This window comes from Gallus gallus, chromosome 1 (assembly GCF_016699485.2).
Source record: "Gallus gallus isolate bGalGal1 chromosome 1, bGalGal1.mat.broiler.GRCg7b, whole genome shotgun sequence".
In the NCBI taxonomy this organism is placed as follows: domain Eukaryota; kingdom Metazoa; phylum Chordata; class Aves; order Galliformes; family Phasianidae; genus Gallus; species Gallus gallus.
Window position 1 is genome coordinate 171,947,300 of NC_052532.1, and position 19,971 is coordinate 171,967,270.

Here is a 19,971-nt window from a genome sequence, read left to right on the forward strand (position 1 = left end):
TCAGTAGAGAGAGAATAGAGCTCTGATTTGGGGATAAGATTCACGATCTCTTGAGGAAATCATGAAGAATCCAAACAAGTCCAGGCAGCCCCTTCTGTGGCACCGTGCAGCCGCCTGTAATTCATATAGGGAAGCAAGCTTCTGTTAATGTTGTCAACCTTTATGATTTACATTTGTCCTTACATCAATGACTGCTTTCTTCTGATAACATAAAAGTACTTCTGTTTGTACTTGCTGCTGTGCTTGAAAACCACGGCACATGCCTTCTGTCACTTTGTTGACTGATTAAGTGCTTTGAGCCTGCATTTTGGCAAGAGATTAACACCCTATCATGTGTTAAACAAAGTTAAACTGTCATGAGATACACAAGAAGACCACATTCCTACAGATCAGATTCTCCAAAGCAAACACAACTTGAAAACACATTAGTCTAAAGAATAATTTACTAGGATATATATTGTATTAAAAAGTCTTTTAAAAGCAGGAGTACTGCTAGTTTGATTTGGCTCTAAATGTCCACCCACACATCACAGTTCAGAAAATTCAGATAGTGATAAAGTGTCTTTGATGTGCAGATGGTGTTTTTTTTTTTTTTCTTTTTTTACTCTTAAAGCAAACAAATAAAATGTATGGCTACAGTCCACTCCTACTGTATGTGGGAGATCACCGCTGACAAGTCCCTGGACGTGTCATGGACCAGAAGACTAGCATATTGTCCCACAGGGTCCTAGAGGGAGCTTTTCCAACTCTCATTTAGATACTGGAAGGGAAGTATGATCTTATGTTTTCCATTTATGTATACGTACTCATGAAAACACAAGTCTCCAGACTATTTAATCATTTTTTTTTTTATAAGCAGAATAGCAATTCTTCATAGATGTTCACATGTGCACACGTCTGTGTGTGTCTGTGCATACAGCCACATGTATGGCCAAAAAAAGAGTTCTGTGCACTATAGAGTACTGATAATTATTGTTCTACTGAACATAATATACTTTAAAACATTGTTTTTCCAGCTTGCTTTCAGATCTTATAATTTAAGAATGCTGTGATCTCACAAGCACAGAGTTAGGTTTCTACTTTATGAGTATTGCAATGAGGGGGTAAAGAGTCAGGTCAAATGGCAAGACCTTATAGAGTGATCCAATACATCTGGACATATTCTGTGATCCAGAGATCTGCTCTACATTAAAGCTTTGACCCAGAAATGAGGATGTGAAAACATTCTTCTACCCAAAGGGATATTCTTGAGAGCCACATCAATAGAAAAATAAAAAAATAATAATAAATAAATAAAAATTGCTGTGCACTTTTCTGAGTGACTGAATGATTCAACACTAACTAGGCAGTGACTCATTAAATAAAAGACCTCCATCCTGTCTTGTATATGGCATCATGCATATTTTTCTGTTAACAAGAAGGACTGTGAAAAGGGATATGCCAGAGAACAGTGCCAGGATTTGAAATGACGTTGACCGGTTGGAGACATAGCCATTATTAAAAATGTACTGAAATTGAGTATGGAAAAATGCACCACAGGAAAGAAGACTCAGACACATGAATTATATATTGGAGAATAACATCTTCAGACAAATTGTTTTGAAAAGGATCGGGAGAGAGATGGTTTGACTCTGAAAGTTGAACATGAGTCAGCACCCTTGTTGCAAAAAGACAACCTCTTATGCTACATAAACAGACCTACAATCTGAGAAGAGACATACTTAGTAATCTTTCCATTTAAGGCAGGAAAGAAGTTTTAGGTCTGTGATGAAGCACACATTTAGGGGTGATAGATTGGAAAAAAAACATGAAAACTAATTGTAGAAAACTTAGCATAGAACAGAGTAACTGATCTTTAAAAAATGATCTGTGAGGAAAGGCTGGAGAGCTATGATTGTTTAAGTTGGAGGAAAGTAAGAGGAAACAAGAAAATACTGCGGGAATACATAAAAGCTTGTAACAACAACAAAAAAAACCATTCTTATATTACTGTGATGAATGCAACAATTAATGAGTTTAAATAATAAGACTGGGACTGAAGACCAGGAAAAAGTTAGAATCATAGAAGCACAGAATCATTTGAGTTGAAAGGGATGCTAAAAGGCCATCTAGTCCAATTCCCTGCAGTGAACAGGGACACCTACAGCTAGATCACATTGCTCAGAGCCCTGTACAGTCTGACCTTGAATGTCTTCAGGGATGAGGAATCCCTACTGTAAAAAACTTTCTTATGAGGGAGGTGATTGTCCCCCTCTATTCTGACCCTGTGAGGCCCCAACTGGAGTAGTGTGTCCAAGTCTGGTGCTCCCAACACAGGAAAGTTGTGGAGTTTTTGGAGATGGTCCAGAGGAGGACCACAAAGATAATCAGAGAGCTGGAGCACCTCCCCTACAAAGAAAGGCTGAGGGAGCTGGACTTGTTCATCTGGAAAAGAGAAAGCTGTGGGGAGACATCATTACAGCCTTCCAGTGTTTAAAGGGAGTTTATAAACATAAGGGAAGTAAACTTTTTACACTGCTAGATAGTGATAGAACAAGAAAGAATGGTTTTAAACTAAAAGAAGGGAGATTAAGATTAGATATTGGGGAAGTTTTTTACTGAGAGAGTGCTAAGATGCTGGAATGATGCCTAGAAAGGTTGTGGATGCCCTAGAGGTGTTTTAGGCCAGGTTGGATGGGACCCCAGGCATTCTGATCTAGTACTTGATCTAGTGATCGGCAACCCTGCCCATGGCAGGGGAGTTGGAACTTGATGATCCACGAGGTCCCTTCCAACCCAAGCCATTATATGATTCTATGATTCTTATATCCAATCTAAATCTCCCCTCTTCTAGTTTGAAACCATTCCCACTTGTCATTTCACACCAGACTCCGCTGAAAAGTCTCTACCCTTCCTTTTTATGGCCCATCTTTAGATACTGAAATGCTGCTCTCAGTTCTTCCCAGAGCCTTCTCTTCTCCAGGCTGAACAGCACCAGCTCTCCCATGTCCCTGTATGGAAGGTGTTCCATCCCTTGGATCATTTTTGTGGCTCTCCTCTGGGTGTGCTCTATCAGGTCCATATCTCTCCTTTGCTGAGGACTCCACATCTGCATGCAGTACTTCAGGTGAAGCCTCTCCAGAGCAGAGCAGAGGGGCAGGATCACTTATCTCACCCTGCTGGTCACACTGCCTTTGATGCAGCCTAGTATATGGTTGTTTTTATTCGGCTGCAAGTGCACATTGCTGGCTCATGTCCAGCTTCCCATCCACTAATACCCCTAGGTCCTTTTTGGCAGGTCTAATTTAGTAATTTAAATAGGCTGTGGTAGAACTTCTACTGCTGGAGATCTTTCAGAAATAGTTTGGAAAACATTTGTAATGAATGATACTCAAGAGTTGATTTTGAGCTAGGGCACATAGAAGAACCCCTTCAGGGAGACTTCTTTCAGTTCAGTCTTGATTTTCTGGCAGAATCTGAATTTTCCTCTGGAAATGTGTCACTGGCACGGGGTAGAAATCCCTGAGAAAGAGGATTAAAAGGCCATTTTTGTTTTACTTTTATTTGCTCTATTGCCAGACAGCATAATATGTGTTCTGTCCCCAAAGGAGAGATGACTTACAGTGACCTTATTTCTGCAGTGACTTGCCTGAGAGACTGTAAAATCACATACATTAACAAAAATGGAACAGAGGTACATATTTGCTCTGTGACTATTTCGAGATGCAAGACATTAATGCCATTAATCAAGGATATTCAAAGAATATTCTCAGCTTGTCATTCAAGTAATCTATGTATCGTTAAGTCTCCTGTACATAATTAGATCAGTAGATACCTAAAAGAGACCATAAATTTTCTGATACTAAATTCTGTCTGCAAATACTGCAAATACAGCAGTAGTTTCTATTTAGTGCCAGATTATTTACAATTAATCTTTCTATAAAATATTATTAACATAAACTTTTCCTTTCAAAATTGATAATAATAAGATCTTAAAAAATGTTCTTGTAAGTGCATGAATGGGACACATGTTCATATTCATCACAAGAAACATAAGAACATCTTTAAACAAGGATTTTTTTTTTTAATAATGTTAAAAAATATAATAATAGCCAATAGTGGAATCTATTGAAATTTTTTCCCCAATTAGTTACAGTTTGTAAGATTTTTGCACCCTTCCCAGATTCATTTGATACTACGGAAAATCATAGAATCATAGAATTGCTAAGGTTGGAAGAAACCAACAGGATCATCCAGTTCAACCATTCACCCATCACCCATCACCACTCACTAAACCATGTCCCTCATCACCACATCCAAATATTCTTTGAACACCTCCAGGCTCGGTGACTCCACCACCTCTCTGGGCAGCCCATTCCAGTGCCTGACCACCCCTTCAGAGAAGTAGTATTTCCTAACGTCCAGCCTGAACCTTCCCTGGTGCAGCTTGAAGCCATTCCCTCTGGTTCCGTTCCCAAAATACTGGGAAAGAAGTAAGGGAAAAAAGGAGAATGAAAGGAAGAGAGAAAGAGAAGGAAGAACATGAGGTGTGATCATCCAGTTCCCATAGGAACCTTTGGAAAATGTGTATTCTCACTGAAATGTATTGTGAACTTAAATGTGTACATGAGCATATCCTTCATGTGATCATTCTATTTTGGTCCATGATATACTTATTGTGCATACTTTTCAAAATTATACTCATGGGGTACACTTACACAATATTATGTAGGTTGACTACAATGTGGTGACATATCACAAAAATTATCTGTTTTGGATTGACTATGGAAATCGAAAAATGAGGGACAAACTAAGTATAAACTTGCTAACAAATGTTCTTATTGTATGGACTTGTAGTGAGTACATATAGCTATGCAAGCCACAAAGACTGTGGTCGTTAATAAATGCTTGTGTATTATACTGGATTTCTGGAGGTAAGGACCTTTAGTTCAATCAGCTGCATCAGGCAGACTTTCATTACTGAAAGCATATTCGTCAAGCTGTAGAAGTGTTTTAGTCAGATTCATAGCATGGCAGGTTCAGTCCCAGCTAGTGATGCGTACCATTCAGTTAGAGTAGTAGATTCTATCTCCAACGATGTCTTAGCACTGCCTGAAAGCAACTGGAGTAAAAAGAAATCGTCCAAATCAAATCTATGTTTCCATGAGTGTAAATGGTGCAAGTACAACTGCACACATGGAATTACTGGCACTTATGTTACAGCAATGGTCCACTTCTTACGGAACATGTCAAATATCATCTGGAAATCTCTATAAACAATCAGCATATAGAAAACCAGGGAGACTCCAGCTTACCTGAATACTGAATGCCTAATCTTGCCTTGGGGAAGGACTACAAATGTGAGAAGACTGCAGCACATTCAATGTGCACATAAGTAATACGTGAATGAAGCCTAAGCCGTGAATAATCTTTTCACCCTAGAACTAACAGACTGCAGCACAAAGGCATACTTTTCAAGCAGAAAATGGAAAGCATTAGATTCTGAAAAGTTCCCAAGTGCCTCCAATTTCTCTCAAAGGAGCCATAAGAAAGTCAGATAAAGATTGGATCCTTTCTTCAGCAAAGTAGAAGAAAAATACTTATTTGGAGAAAAATGACACAGTCAGGCAACAGAAATTTCTCTGCATCTTTTGTGCAGAGAAAAAAGATGCTACATGTTGAGTACAGATCTAAATGCTACTGGTAATAAATTTGCCCTCTTACATAATGCTTTTCAAAACAAGCAGAAAAAGGTCAGAGGGAGGTATTCTGAGGTTAGAGTAGGTGACATGTCAGCCTGAAAAAATGAAGGTAAATCCAGGGAGAGAACCTTTGGTTTTCAGTTACAGAGAACGCAATAATTTTACTATGTTGAAAATTTTAATAGAACTATAAGATCTAGTCCTACTTTGGTATTCTGGAGTGCATGAAAAAGAATGTGGCCAATAGGTTGAGGAAGATTCTCCTCCCCTTCTACTCTGCCCTGATGAGGCTACATCTGGAGTATTGCATCCAGTTCTGGGCTCAACTTAAGGAAGACAGGAAACTTCGAGAGAGAGTCCAGCTGAGGGCCACAAACGTTAATAGGTGCCTGGAGCATCTTCCATACAGGAAAAGGCTGAGAGGCCCGGGACAGTTCTGGAGAAGGGAAGACTGAGAGGAGATCTTATCACAGTTTACAAAATATCTGAAGTCTAAATCTTATATGTAGTCTGACCTTCCATGAACCAACAGAAGCATGTGTGTAACCACTCAGTGAAGCTGAATCAGGAAGCTAATCCAGCAATTACTTGTTCTTTTTATTTATTTTTATTTTATTTTATTTTATTTTAGCTTCCTGAGCCCACTTATCTCTGAGCCAGCTGAACTGCAGTTCCACTGCATGGGAAAAAGAAGGAATAAATGGCAAGGGGAAGAGGATCAAAGCAACAGCAGGCAACCAGACCGTCTTTATCCACCCTCAGGCTGTGCTATGCATTTGTGGCCTCAGAGTGAATAGTGAGGTGATGACTTGACCTGTTTTTGTCTACACAGCACATCTCTGCCTTTGCACAACTCTTAGTGCCACATAAGCAGTACTGGTTAGGACTAATGAATGTATCTAGATGGAAAGAAAAATTGTTTTGTCTTCAGCTGGATAAACTACTCAATCCACTTCAAAAAATGGCTCTGCAAACACTTACTCAGAGGTGCTGCACAACATGAAAGAGAGAGAAAATTGCTTGATTCACTGAAGAAATTCAAATGGAAACACAGCCTCTGTAAAATAAATAATAATTGTCATCATAGAAGCATAAAATGGTTTGAGTTGGAAGGGACCTTTAAGATAATCTAGTTTCAACCCCCTCTAGACCAGTTTGCTCAAAGCCCCATCCAGCCTGGCCTTGAATGCCTCCATGGAAGGGGCATCCACAACTTTGCCAGGCAACCTGTTTCAGTGTCTCACCACCCTCACAGTAAATAATGTCTTCCTAATATCTAGTCTAAACCTACCTTCTTCCAGTTTAGATCCACTTCCCCTTGTCCGATTGCTACATGCCCTTATAAAAGATCCCTTCCCAGCTTTCCTGTAGGCTCCCTTCAGGTACTGGAAGGCCACCATAAGGATTGTCTTCTTCAGGCTGAAGAGCCCCAGTTCTGTCAGCCTGTCTTCATAGGTGTATGAATCCTTCTTTGCTTTCTGGCTCAAAGCTTGCTTCCTGAGGTATTTCTTGTGATAAGACTCTAGGAGATGAGAGGTGGGTGCTGCCGCATGGCAGTCAACATCACTGTCTGGACAATTTACATTTGAAAGCATTTCTTTGGAGCTGTTTGCCTTTGGCCCAAGAGTTAAGGGAGTGCTCAGGACTGTTTACTGGACTGCTCATTGGCGGAAGATCTGTCCTATGCTATGGGAGATTGGGGGATGATAACATTGTATCCTGTGAAGATAACATACAAGTTGGCGTCTCCATACTCCCTCTTATCTGCTGGCAAGGCCAGGGAGATGGGAACAAAAGGAGTTCCTGCTGATATCCAAAAGCCAGAAGCTGTCACTCCAAAAAGAGCTGACTCAACCACTTTGGACTTATAAATACGTTTGTACTGCCATCAGAAATCATCACAGTCATCGTCGCAGTCATCATCGTTGTCATCGTGGTGGTCACCATCCTCATCAACGGAACAACGCCCAGTGGCCCACCTTTACTGAAGAGCAACGACTGCACCATGAACCACGCTGGACCCAAGGTGGTGACTATCTCCCTCTTGCCTCCTATAGAGACTCCTTGCTTCTATTTTCTATCTTTTCTATGACCTTTCTTCCCTTCCCCATTACCACAATCTGTAATAGTGCCTGACCTCCCCTTTCTTCATCTCCCTTACTAACATTTGTAATAAACTGGTCAGACCAACATTTGAACTGTTGTTACTTAATCTCACGCCGGGTATACATACATCAAAGAACCTCCTTTCCCTCCTATAAATTGGAATGAGACAACAGGGAAGGTGCTCCAGCCCTCTAATCATCTTGGTGGCCCTCCTCACAACCTGCTCCAATGGCTCCATGTCCATGTGTTGGGGTCCTCAAAGCTAAACACAGCTAAACACATGGGGTCTCATGAGAGGAGAGTGGCAGAGTCATCTCCCTCAACCTGCTGATCATGCTTCTCTTGAAACAACCCAGGATATGGTTGGCCTTCTGAGCTGCAAGAGCACACTGCCAGCTCACGTTGAATCTTTCATTAACTGACGCCCCCAAATCCTTCTTTTCAGGGCTGTTTTCAAACCATTCGCTGCTCAACCTGCAGAGTTGGAACCTCCAGAGTATGGAACAATCTGCTAATACATGTGCTGTGTGGTAAATATGTGTATTTATATTCTAGACTGATACCCTACCAGTTACCAATGAAGATTTCTCTTACACACTTCTCCTTTGTTTTCTGTGGTGCACAAGTTCTTTGCCCAAGGACTATTGGCACAGCAAGCTGACTGACTGCTTTTTTTTCTGTTTGCAGAGCTCCAAATGATGTTTGCCATGTTCAACTGACATTCAGAGCAGAGCAGTGTTTCCTTAGCCCAGCACACATCTTTATAAGTGACCAACTCCTTTGTCAGCCTTTCTTCGAAGACTTCATTTTGCACAAAGCAGCTCTGCTGCATGGTGGGTGTTCTTTAGCATTGCTGCTGTGAATTAAAACATTGACTTTAAACTAGGAACTATTTTTATAACTGTTGGAAACAAAGTCTTGAAAACAATTTCAAGATGTAAACTAAGCTAAGAAAATACTTTATAAACTCATAGAACAACATCACCAGCACTAAATGACTATATCACTAGGCTACACTAGACAGCCAACGTACAGACTGCTACAAATAAATAAATAGAGTTTCAGCTTAAAGGCTTGATTGCCTCACTGGGTAATTTTAACCTTATATCTCCAAATTTTGCAAATGTATGACCAAGGAAATGCTTGATAGGGAGACCCCAGCTAAGTACAGGCTTCACTTTTGTCCAAGTTTCACTCAGCAAAATTGTGAGCCTAAATTCTTCTGCTCTGTCTTCACTAACCTGAAAATCACACTATTATTCAGTGAAGGGGTTGATAACATTGACGGTTCCATTTTGCCATGAAGACTTATTTACAGTGTTAATTTCTGTTTGTGCAAATGTGATTTCTGTGGTGGAAGTTATTTGTTTAGAGGCGTTAGATCTAGGCAAGGCTCTCATGGTGCCAACTGCAGGGTGTCCCTCAGTCCCAGAGTCAGATCAGGTGCGGAAGAAGAAGAACAGGTAAAAATGATCCTGAGGGTATTTTTGAAGAAAAGTGATGTTACTGGGAGGGAAGAGAGAGTAGAAGTTATGAAAACTGTCCCATTTCCAAAAACAAAGTTTTCAGGCTGGAGATATTTCACCATCTTTCCTTGCAGAGCAACAGTATTACGTGTCTGCTTGCAAAACACTGAGTGTACCTTCACATTTTCCATTAAGAAAAATCAGATCTGTTTTTTATGTAGTCATGACAGGTATGTGATGTTATTTCCAAATTTAAATATGTATGTTGCTCATTAAAAGATTACACTAAATATAAAGTGTACCTCAAAGAACTTGGGCTTGTACCTGAATTCCTCAAATAACATTCTAGGAAAATAATTAAGTCAATGCTGGTACATTTTTGCAGTAGTTAATGATAGCCATATGTGAATATCATGAATGTCAATAACAAATCTGGAGGGGCTACATGCACATCTAACTTTTATAATGAAAAAAATAAGGGGAAAAGATGACTTAACCTTCTGGGCCAAGAGGAGAGGGAAAACATACCCTTTCTTCTGCAGTAACTCAATTTTGATTTCTTTCTGTTATTTTACATGAAGATATCAAAGTTTTTGGCACATCAAAAATATTTGCTTATTTTTTTCCCAGACTCATAGCCATGTGTGCACATCTCACTTCTTCCCTTAGCCTCTTATAACTTTGATACCCTTCACAACACCTTTAACAGAGACACTCAGAGAACAGTAAACTTGTTCTACACAAAATATATCTTCAAAGATTGAAGAAGAGTATCCACTAACTTGGAGAGGACCTATTTCCTTGATGAAAAGGATATATTTATGTAGCATCTATTCTGTAGGATGCCATATATTGTGCACTTAGGAGACGGGAAATATTGTGCACTGCTGATACTGCCAGAGAGAGCTTTATGGAATCTACGTGGCTGCAGGTTGTTGGGGCTGGACAGAAGAGCATGGGAGCACAGGTGAGGTTCTTCTTGGTGCTGCCTGTTGTGGTGGGCTGATTTTTGGTGGCTGCCAGATGGGCCATTGAGCCTCTCTCACACTCCTCCTCCTCTACAGGACATGGTAAGAAAATAAGAAAGAAAAGTTCATAGGTTGATATAAAAACAGGGAGATCACTTAGGAATTACCATCATGAGCAAAATTGATCTAACTTGGAAAAAAATAATTCATTTCCAATTTAAAATAAACCAGCATATGAAACAAAGACTACAGCAAGTTCTAACCCTCCATCTCATTCTTCCCTGTCTCAGTTTCAGTCCTTCATTCCCAACCCTTCTTTCTCCTCCCCACAAGTAGTGCAAGGAAGTTGGGGTTTCAGTCAGTCCTTCACAGCAATGCCCTATTGCTCTTCTCACTCTCTCCCCTATTCTGGTGAGGGATCATTCTATGGACTGCAGTCCTTCAAGTACTGTTCCACTGTGGGGCTCCGCCCTGCAGGCTGCAACTGGGGTCATAGTCATGGGCTCTTCCATGGGCTGCAGGGAACTTCTGTTCCACACCTGGAGCACCTTCTGCCCTCCTTCTGCACTGACCTTTGTGTCTGCAGGACATTTTCTCACACATTTTCTCACTCCTCCAGCTGGTGTGCAGCATTTTAACTTAAATACAGTTTCCCAGAGGCACCATCAAGTATTGCTGCTGGCTTCAGCTGTGTCCTGTGGTGGGTCTGTTGGAGCTGTCTGGAAACAGCTGTGCCTCACATGGGGCAGCCCTGACCTCTCCTCACAACCTCTTCAGCCCCTGCTACCAAAACATTGCTACAGGCACCCAGTACACCCATCAAGTGTAAGGGCTCAGATAAGAGCAGATATATCCTGATATATCTCTGGGTCAACACCTGGCTGTCTCACAGAGGCAAAGCTTTGGCTTTTAGGGCCATGGGATCCGCTGAACAGTTAACTTCAAAGTTAACCTTGCTCTGGGGAGTGGTTGGATAAGCTGACCTTCCAACCTAAATTATTTTGCAGTTGTACACCTGACAACAAGAAGGCTTTGTCTCCTGGAGAGACTGAATTTTGTTTCAAGTGTCTGTTCATCTGTTGACACAAACTACCTCTTCCTACAGACTTCAGGTCTGACTACCATAGTTAGCAGAACACTACTTTACAGTACTGTGCACTGTAAAACAAACACTAAAAAAGAATCACACTACTTGTACAATATGGATTTTTCTCAATGATTTCTGAAGTAAAGAGATCTCACATAATGAGGTTCAGCAATGCCAAGTGCAAAGTGTTACACATGGAATGGTGCAATCCCAGATATTCATGCAGAGCGGAGAAGAACTCTTTAAGAGCAGCCCTGTGGAGGAGGGCTTGGGGGGTCTTGAAAGAAAAGCTGAGCGTGAACCAGCAGTCTGCTCTTGAAGCCCCAGGGGAAAACAGTATGCTGATCTGCATCAAAATAGGTGGCTGGCAGAGTGGGGGAGGGGATTGTCCCTGTCTACTCTGTCCTCATGATGCCCCATCTGGAGTACTGCATCCAGGCCTGAGGTCCCCAGTTTAGGAAGGATGCAGAGCAGTCAAAGAAGGTCCAGAGGAACACAATGAAAATGAGCAAAGGGCTGGAGGAACTCTCTCAAGAAAGGTTGAGTAGCTGGGTTTAATTTAGCTTGGAGAAGGCTCTGGGAAGACCTCATTGTTGCCTTCTAGTACCTGAGGAAAAGTTACAAGCAGGAGGAAGGGTGATTTTTTACGTTTTCTGGTAATGATAGGACAAAGGAGAACAGTTTTAAAGTAAAAGTAGAGAGATTTAGATTATATGTCAGGAGGAAAGTTTTTACAGAGAGGGTGATGAAACACTGGAACAGGTTACCCAGAGTTGTGGATGCCCCATCACTAGAGGTGCTCACTGCCACTTTGGATGGGGCCTCGGGCAGCCTGATCTAATGTTTGGCAACCCTGCCATGGAAGGGAGGTTTGGAACTAGATTATATCTAAGGTGTCTTCCAACCTAAATCATTCTATGATTCTATGGTTTCCTCTTAACAGTGCAGAGAAGTTGACTGAAAATTATTTGTGAAATGATCAGTGACATCCTGGCTTGTATCAGAAATAGTGCAGTCATCAGGAGCAAGGAGGTGGTCGTCCCCCGGTTCTCAGACCTGGTGAGGCAGCATTTCAAGTACTACAGTCAGTTTTGGGCTCATCCCTGCAAGAATGATATTGAGGCCCTGGACCATGTCCAGAGAAGGGCAACTAAGCTGTTAAGGGGCTGGAAGACAAATTTCATGGGAAGTACCTGAGGGAACTAAGATTTTTTTGTCTTGAAGAGACTCGGGGGAGACATTGCTTTCTACAACTGCCTGAAAGGAGGTAGTGACAAGGCAGGGATTGGTCTCTTTTTCAAGGTAACTAGTGACAGGACAGGAGAGCCTCAAGTTGCACTTGAGTTGGGGGGTTGTGGAGTCACTGTCCCTGCAGGTGTTCAAGAAAAGGGTGGATGTGGCACTCAGGAAATAGTTTAGTGGGCATGGTAGTGATGGGTTGATGGTTGGACTTAGATGATCTTATTGGTCTTTTCTAACCTTAATGAGCTTATGATTCTACGGGTGAAGCGTGGAGGTACTTATATAAGATAAAGTAGACAATTGTCAGGTGACACAGAGTTTCTCAGCAGCAAGTTTCCATATTTGTTCTCAGAACTGATATGTATCAATCTATCTCTCTCTCTTTTGTATTTAAGAAAATAAATAATCCTACCTCTAAATACTTTAGATCTGACCCCCTGTATCAATGCTGAGATCAAGAAAGCTAAAGAGAATTAGAAATCAGATGAGAAAAAAATAAATAAAAAACAAAATTAATCAGAAGTTTCTCATTAACTTTTTTCAGCTTTCATTAATAGGCTTGGGAGTATTTTATTTTCAGTTGAAGGTCTACTTCAGATATTTAAGTTGTATAAACAGGGCAGAAAAGTCCTCTGTGATTATGAAACATATTTATAAAACCTCAAGGTCTTGAGGGAAAAACACATTAATGTGTGACAAATCAACTATTTCGTCTTTTGGGATTTTACATTGGGTTTCCCATGCACTACTCCAAATTACGTTCACAGCACACTCTGTACTATGGTATCTAAGAGTACATTCCAGTCAACCAGAAAATAAAACAGGATATATGTGACTGGAAAGGAATACAAATAACATCCCTTTTAAACAATGGCCACGTCAAATCCAGTGAAAGGAACTTTATAGTCTTTCAAAGAGCGATGCTGGTATTACCAATACATTTCACACATCTGCTGGTTTTGTGTATCATGGAAGAAGGGAGAAATTCATTAAAAGTCTGTACAAGACCAGTTGAGAAGATTATATACAGAAACATATCAGCAACAGTAAGCAAGTGACTCAGCTATGTAAGAAACATTTGTAGAGCTGTAATGTTTATGTTGCAGTGGAAGGAAAGCTATAAAACTCCTTGGAAGATAGCTTCTCAGTAAGACTAGAAAAGTTAAGTTATGGTTAGTTACAACTTCTGTCAACTGATAGTGCCCAAGACCTGAATGGACCTTCAAAGCCTGAAGCCAAAAGTGAAATATCTGCATTTCTTTTTTTTTTTTTTTTATTTTTGGCTAAAACTATCACCTATCATAGCGAGTGACATTTTAGTCATATTCATGTCATATAGGCACAAGCAGTTGAATTTGGAACATAAATAAGGATCCACTAGTACTTATGTACAAGGATCCACTTCTGGGAAATGGGGAAACACAACATGACACATAAATTAAGAACTGATCTCTCTAGTTTACTGGAAAATAGCTACAAATAGAAATTACTTTTTGCACTCCTTAGATCATGACAACTCAATGGAAATTATTCTTACTCTTTATGGGGGCAAGGATGCATTTTCTCTCCATCTTCTGATCCATTTGAATAAAAAACTCAAAGCACTTTCTTACAGTCCTTAGCTTGCAATTCTCTAGAGTAGCCATCTATTGTAAAGAATTATTTGGGGATCTAATTTTTTAATAATTAAAATCCAATTGGATTAACCAGATTTTCCTAATTTGAATTGCATCGAACTTGATTTTGAAATGCAAGTGTGGGTAAAGATGAAAAAAAAATGATTTCTAGATTCTATCATTTCCTATTATTCAAATATGTAAGTTGGAAAAGGTATAGGATAGATATGTCTGACTGATATATCTTCTAAGGCAGAGCCTGCCCCCACCCTTTTTTGTTTTTTTGTTTTTTTTTTTTTCATCTTATTTCTTTTTGGAAGTGACTCTGTCTGGATTTATCCTTGGCTATTTGTAATTTTATTTCATTTCTTTAGGTACACAAAAAACAGTGCTGAGAGAAGAGATGGCACCCAGACAATATTCCTCAAGGTCTGGACTCTCTGTTTGAGGCTGAAAACATACAATTTACAAAATGAAATTGATCATTTCAATTTAGAAACAAAAAGCATGATTCTCTTTGGTGTAATTTTATCTATTCTGTTTGATAATCATAACAATTGAATTCAGACAGGTAAAGTTGAATTTTTGTGCTATCTCACCAATAGCTATATAAAAGCATCAAAGGTTTGCTTGTTTTTACAGGGAAAGAAAAAGACAGCTGATAAACTCAGCATTACAAAGCTGTCTGAAAGTTTATGGACAGAGAAACTTTACAATCCAAGCAGTTTCATAGCTAGAACTCATGTGTCAACATTGAAAGATTAATTGACAGTCTATTGAATTTTAGCTTCAAGAAACTCTGGATTAGATGTTTAATGAATCATAACATCAAAGACTGTTACTGGGTCACACTTATAAAGAAATCTTATTTATGTATAAGAAATTACTAGGAAGCAGACCTAGCTCCTTTTACTTCTAACAAATTGTTGTGTTGTTTTTTGTTTTTAATTTCAGCAGATTTCAAACAAAACCAGCTATCTTCCCAGCAGAGTAATTATGCAAAATTAAATTGCCCATTATATTCTAGATCATAATCTCAAACATTTTTATTAATTCCATACAAAGAGCCTTTTGAAGCTTGCTTTGAGAATTCAGAAAATTCCTTTTAGTTCTACACAAATCACACTCTATAGATAAATAATCACAGATATTTAGGCAATTTCCCTTCTAAAACCAGAAGGGCAATTAACATAACACTTCCTTTGTTTGATGTCCTCTTGTGCTCACCATTATCAAACAGCTTTCCAGTATCCATATGAAGAAGGCTTTTTTGTCAGCTGAACTCTGTGCAAGCCCATTTTGTTTTGAAAACTATTTCACGATGTTAATTGAATTATAATTTTTACCATAGTGATCTGTCTTCCTCTACCACATCTAATACCATAAAGCACAGAGTAACTAGTTATGTGCAAGACTGCTTCCAAGGACACTTGCTGAAGACATTCACAGTCAGGCCCTTCCTAGAACTCTAATCAGAAAAAGGAAATTTCTTTCTTTCCTGTAGCCTGTGTGGAAGCCTTGCTCATGGTACAGTAATGTGCTGATCTCTCTTTTTCATACTGCAGAGTTTCTGAAAGTGTAATTACTAGCAGCTTTGATAGCAGTCTTCGCTTACTAAATACCAAGTGAACATAGGTAAATGCAGTTCAATTTTCCTTTAAGTTATACTTTAAGATATAGGTTTTTTTGCTCTACCATATCTAGATATGAACATCCACATAATTAATTTCTGGCAATATGAGAGGTTCCAGGCTCTCCAATCACTACAGAAGAAATTAGGAATTAGGAATGTTTTAATGCTCATTTCTAGTTAGCCTGTTGAATATGAAAGACGGAGAAATGTTAATGCATATGGCAAGAAAAGGAAGTGTCTTAAACAGAAGTGAGCATGTACTGAACAAAATGTCGGAGAAGTCAACCAATTCTTCTCTAACATTATGGTCTGGTTGTAAGCATACTGAAATCAATGAGACTGTTCCCACTCACTTCCACACATATGAGGCAAACTTTGTTGGTTTTCAAGGCCATTCTGGAAAGGATATATAGACCAAAGTCTCTTGAACAATGTTATTAAATGATAACCTCAGTTATAGTATGTTTTTAATAAAACACTCCTGCTAAAGTTTTCCACCTTACCAGGAGGTGATATCCAAAATACATTTCTACAGCTCTTATAAATAAGCAAATACATATCATATGTGTATATCTATTTTTCAAACGTGTTTAAATTTTCAGGTTCCCAAGTCTAATTTCAGAAAACCATCCTGTTAGCTTGAACTGGATGTAAATATGGAAAAGAAAAAGAAGCAGTCTGCTGAACATGGGCTTTATTTCAAAGCATATAACTACTCTGGCTTTTGGCATTAACTTAACATGGCTATGGGCAAGCAGCCACACTGAAAACTTAAAGACATTCTGTAAACTTAAGCTATAATTTTGGAAGTAGCTTGCTGCTTATCCATTGAAAACTAATACTGTTTTTTCCAGTGTGCTGTTCATCTGGTGGAAAACTCAGCTATTCCTTATATAAATGCCAGTATATCCCTACTTTGTTATTTCCCAAAAGCAATACGCTACAGTGAATGGCAAAATAAGTTATACATGCAATCCTCAGATGGAAGAAAAAAAGAGAACATTTCCCATAGTATCTGATACAAATCTGCATTATCTGCAGAAAGCACCACTGCAAGGGTTTAACTGAAGGACGATATAAACGATACAGTTCAATAGTTGATTTTTCGTGTTCCACAGTCTGACTGAAAAGGACACCTCTTGTCTCAGTGTATCTCAGGTTTCCTGAGGATGAAAGAATGCTAACACTTAGCCTGAAGAGAACAACTTCAGAGTTGTAATTATCAGTTTTGTTATAGTTACTCTTTCAAACTCGAATGTTTATCTTGCTTCAGTTTTGCTATTCTCCAAACCTGCCAAGTCACCACTCAGTCCAAGGAAGTGAGCAGGAGGAAAATACATTTTTTTTTTTAAACTAGTGGCATCCTTAGGACTACATAAGTATTATGAATTTATTCAGTCATAAAATATCATAAAATCATCAAGTAATGGATGAGGTGGCAATGAGAACTTTTCCAACTTGATTTTCCAATAATTCAAGGTAATCTAAGGTTTGTGTATATGAACTTCTGTTTTCAAATTACTCAGAGCTACAGAAAGACTTAGATTTCATTTTTGGAGGACTTAAAAAACCTGTATGCTTATTAAATTTATATCACTATTTTACCCAAGTAATGTATTCTAATAACTTCTCCTTCAAAAAATTTTCCCAACAGGGCAGTATAAATGATAGTGCCATCTCGCTTGGGTGTTTGATTCAGCAGGAATTATGCCAACCCAATAGTATCTCCTTTTTTTCCAGTTTTTCAGAGTTGGATGTAAAGACCTAAAATGCAAAGGCATATTTTAGACATAATGGAGGACTGTCAATAAGGTCAGGCCAGAAGATAAGCCACAGTTTTTTTCACTTAGTAATGATTTGCTCTGGATGCCACAAAGGAAGACAAGAGACATCAAGATTTGTTCAGAGATTTTTCTGCTGAGGTCTAAATTTTCAATCAGGGATTGGCTGGAAAATTAGGCAAGAAGACTTCCATTGCTTTCCAAACAGTTGATTATTCAGTTTCCAACTATATCTCTTTATAACCTTGTATTCCTATTAGTGTAATCACCTGACTGGTATAATTTGTTTTCACAAATGTCAAGAAACTATAATTGCCTTCTTGGACCTTGGATTAGTTCAGAAAATTTTGCCTTGTATGAGTTCATTTCTGCCCAGTGTGCATCATGCATGGCTTTTAGAGTTGTACATTTGAGCTGCTTTATCAAAGGTAATAGCAAGTTTCATTTTCTCTTCGGACATCTGACTAGATATACTGATTAAAACGTGTTATATTTTTCTTTGCGTATAGGTTTTTACACTAGAAGGGTCATTTAACTGGGGGATGTATTTTTATTTTATTTGTTTGAAATCAATACAAGCTCACCAAAAGAGGACAGAATTGTTTCCAAGAATGTAACTTTTTACCATTATTATTAAACTTAATCAAGAGAATGGGGGATTGACTTTTTCACAAGAAGGGATGATTATTTCTCCAGAATATTACATAAATAAAAATAGAAGAGTAAATTAAATTACATTTTCCTGCTTTAGGATAATGCAGTTTCTTCTTCCTTTGGTTTCCATAGAGCATCTTTTCACTGGGTGGAGGACCATTGCCAGGAAATTTTGACTGTATTACTATCCAAACTGCAGTGTTTCTTCAAGCTTTTCATGTCTAAGGATCTTTTCACACCTTCTCCAAAAATAAGATCATAAATACTATCTTGAAAACACTTCCTTTTGGAGATGAGGAGGAATTATTTCTTGGAGTTCTGTCTGATTCTTTTTTCAATTATTCTTTTCAGCACCATATTTAGATAGTTAAACTTTATGTTTTGGGTAACGACATGTGTTTTCAATATTCCACATGAAAAATAATTATAGCTAAGCGTGGAAGTAAATGTTTGAAAGATCAGTGCTTTAAGAAACTTTCTAAAAATAAATGTATAAGATGGTGGATTCTTTCCTTGCTTCTTTCTCTTTTCTTAGGATCACACCAACTACATGAGAACCCCATTAAAACTTAGATCTCTATATGAAACTTTTCTTCTTCCTAGAATACTACTCCACTGAAAACATACAGCACAGAAGATTGCTCCAGCTCTGCTTTCCTTTCTAAGTTACCAGCCAGGCCTGTTTCAGCACTTCATACATATTCTTACAATTTCAGATGGAAAAATGTATATATTACTTCTCATTTTAATTTAGTTATCGATTCTCTCACTTTTGTGAAGAGATGCACTGTTCACATTTTTTTCAGTGCAGAGGCATTACTGCATTGAAACTTTGCACTGAAACACATTTTTTCTTTCTTCCTTATTTCTTAGATTTCTGACTCTGAGTTTCCTAGATTCATGTCTGCTCAGTTTAACAGCATTACATTAACTGTAATCACCTGAGACTTCCCCCCATATTTGATGTGTACGTGTCTCATGAAGCCATGCAGTCACAGAAAAACATGTAAAAATGATAACCTAACATGTAAAAAATAGCCTAAGACTTTAATTGCTAAATATGAGGATGCACAGGGTCCATTAGCTGAAAATTTGACTGGTAGCATAACAGCAGCTAAATGTGTACCTAAAATTTAGGTCATACTGCAAGTTTTTCTCTCATTTCAGACTTCAGTAGTAAACGTAGACAGATATAAATTCTGATGGTTTTATAAATCAGAATTACAATTAAGATGGGAAAATACACAGGAAAATTCATACTATAGGCAAGTTAGAGTAACTGTGAATAAGCAAATATTACCACATTTTTATCCTAAAGAAATGCATTTTCCTTAGTAATTGAACAATAGTGTGACCCTGTATTAACACATTATTTGTTCTTTCCATACTTCTGAAAACTTGGGTTTAGTGAGAATAGCCAGTTGCAAACAAGCTATTGTTTCCGTTGATGATCTATCAAGTTTAATGGTTATTTTTGCTACACTTTACTTTTTAAACACTTTACAGCCCTATGATTCTGCTTTTCATTTGCCATCGCATAACTAAGAGTTTAACAAAGATTGTTTTTAATTCTGCTGATGGAGTAATACTGTGTTTTGTAAAACATTTCTACTTTAATAAGCAAATCCCCAAAAAGGAAAATATATGATCCATCTCTTCCACAGATAAAATGTTCTTTCTGCTACGTTTCATATCTGTCATAAATTTCTCTAACATTCAATCATTCTGTTTTGTAAT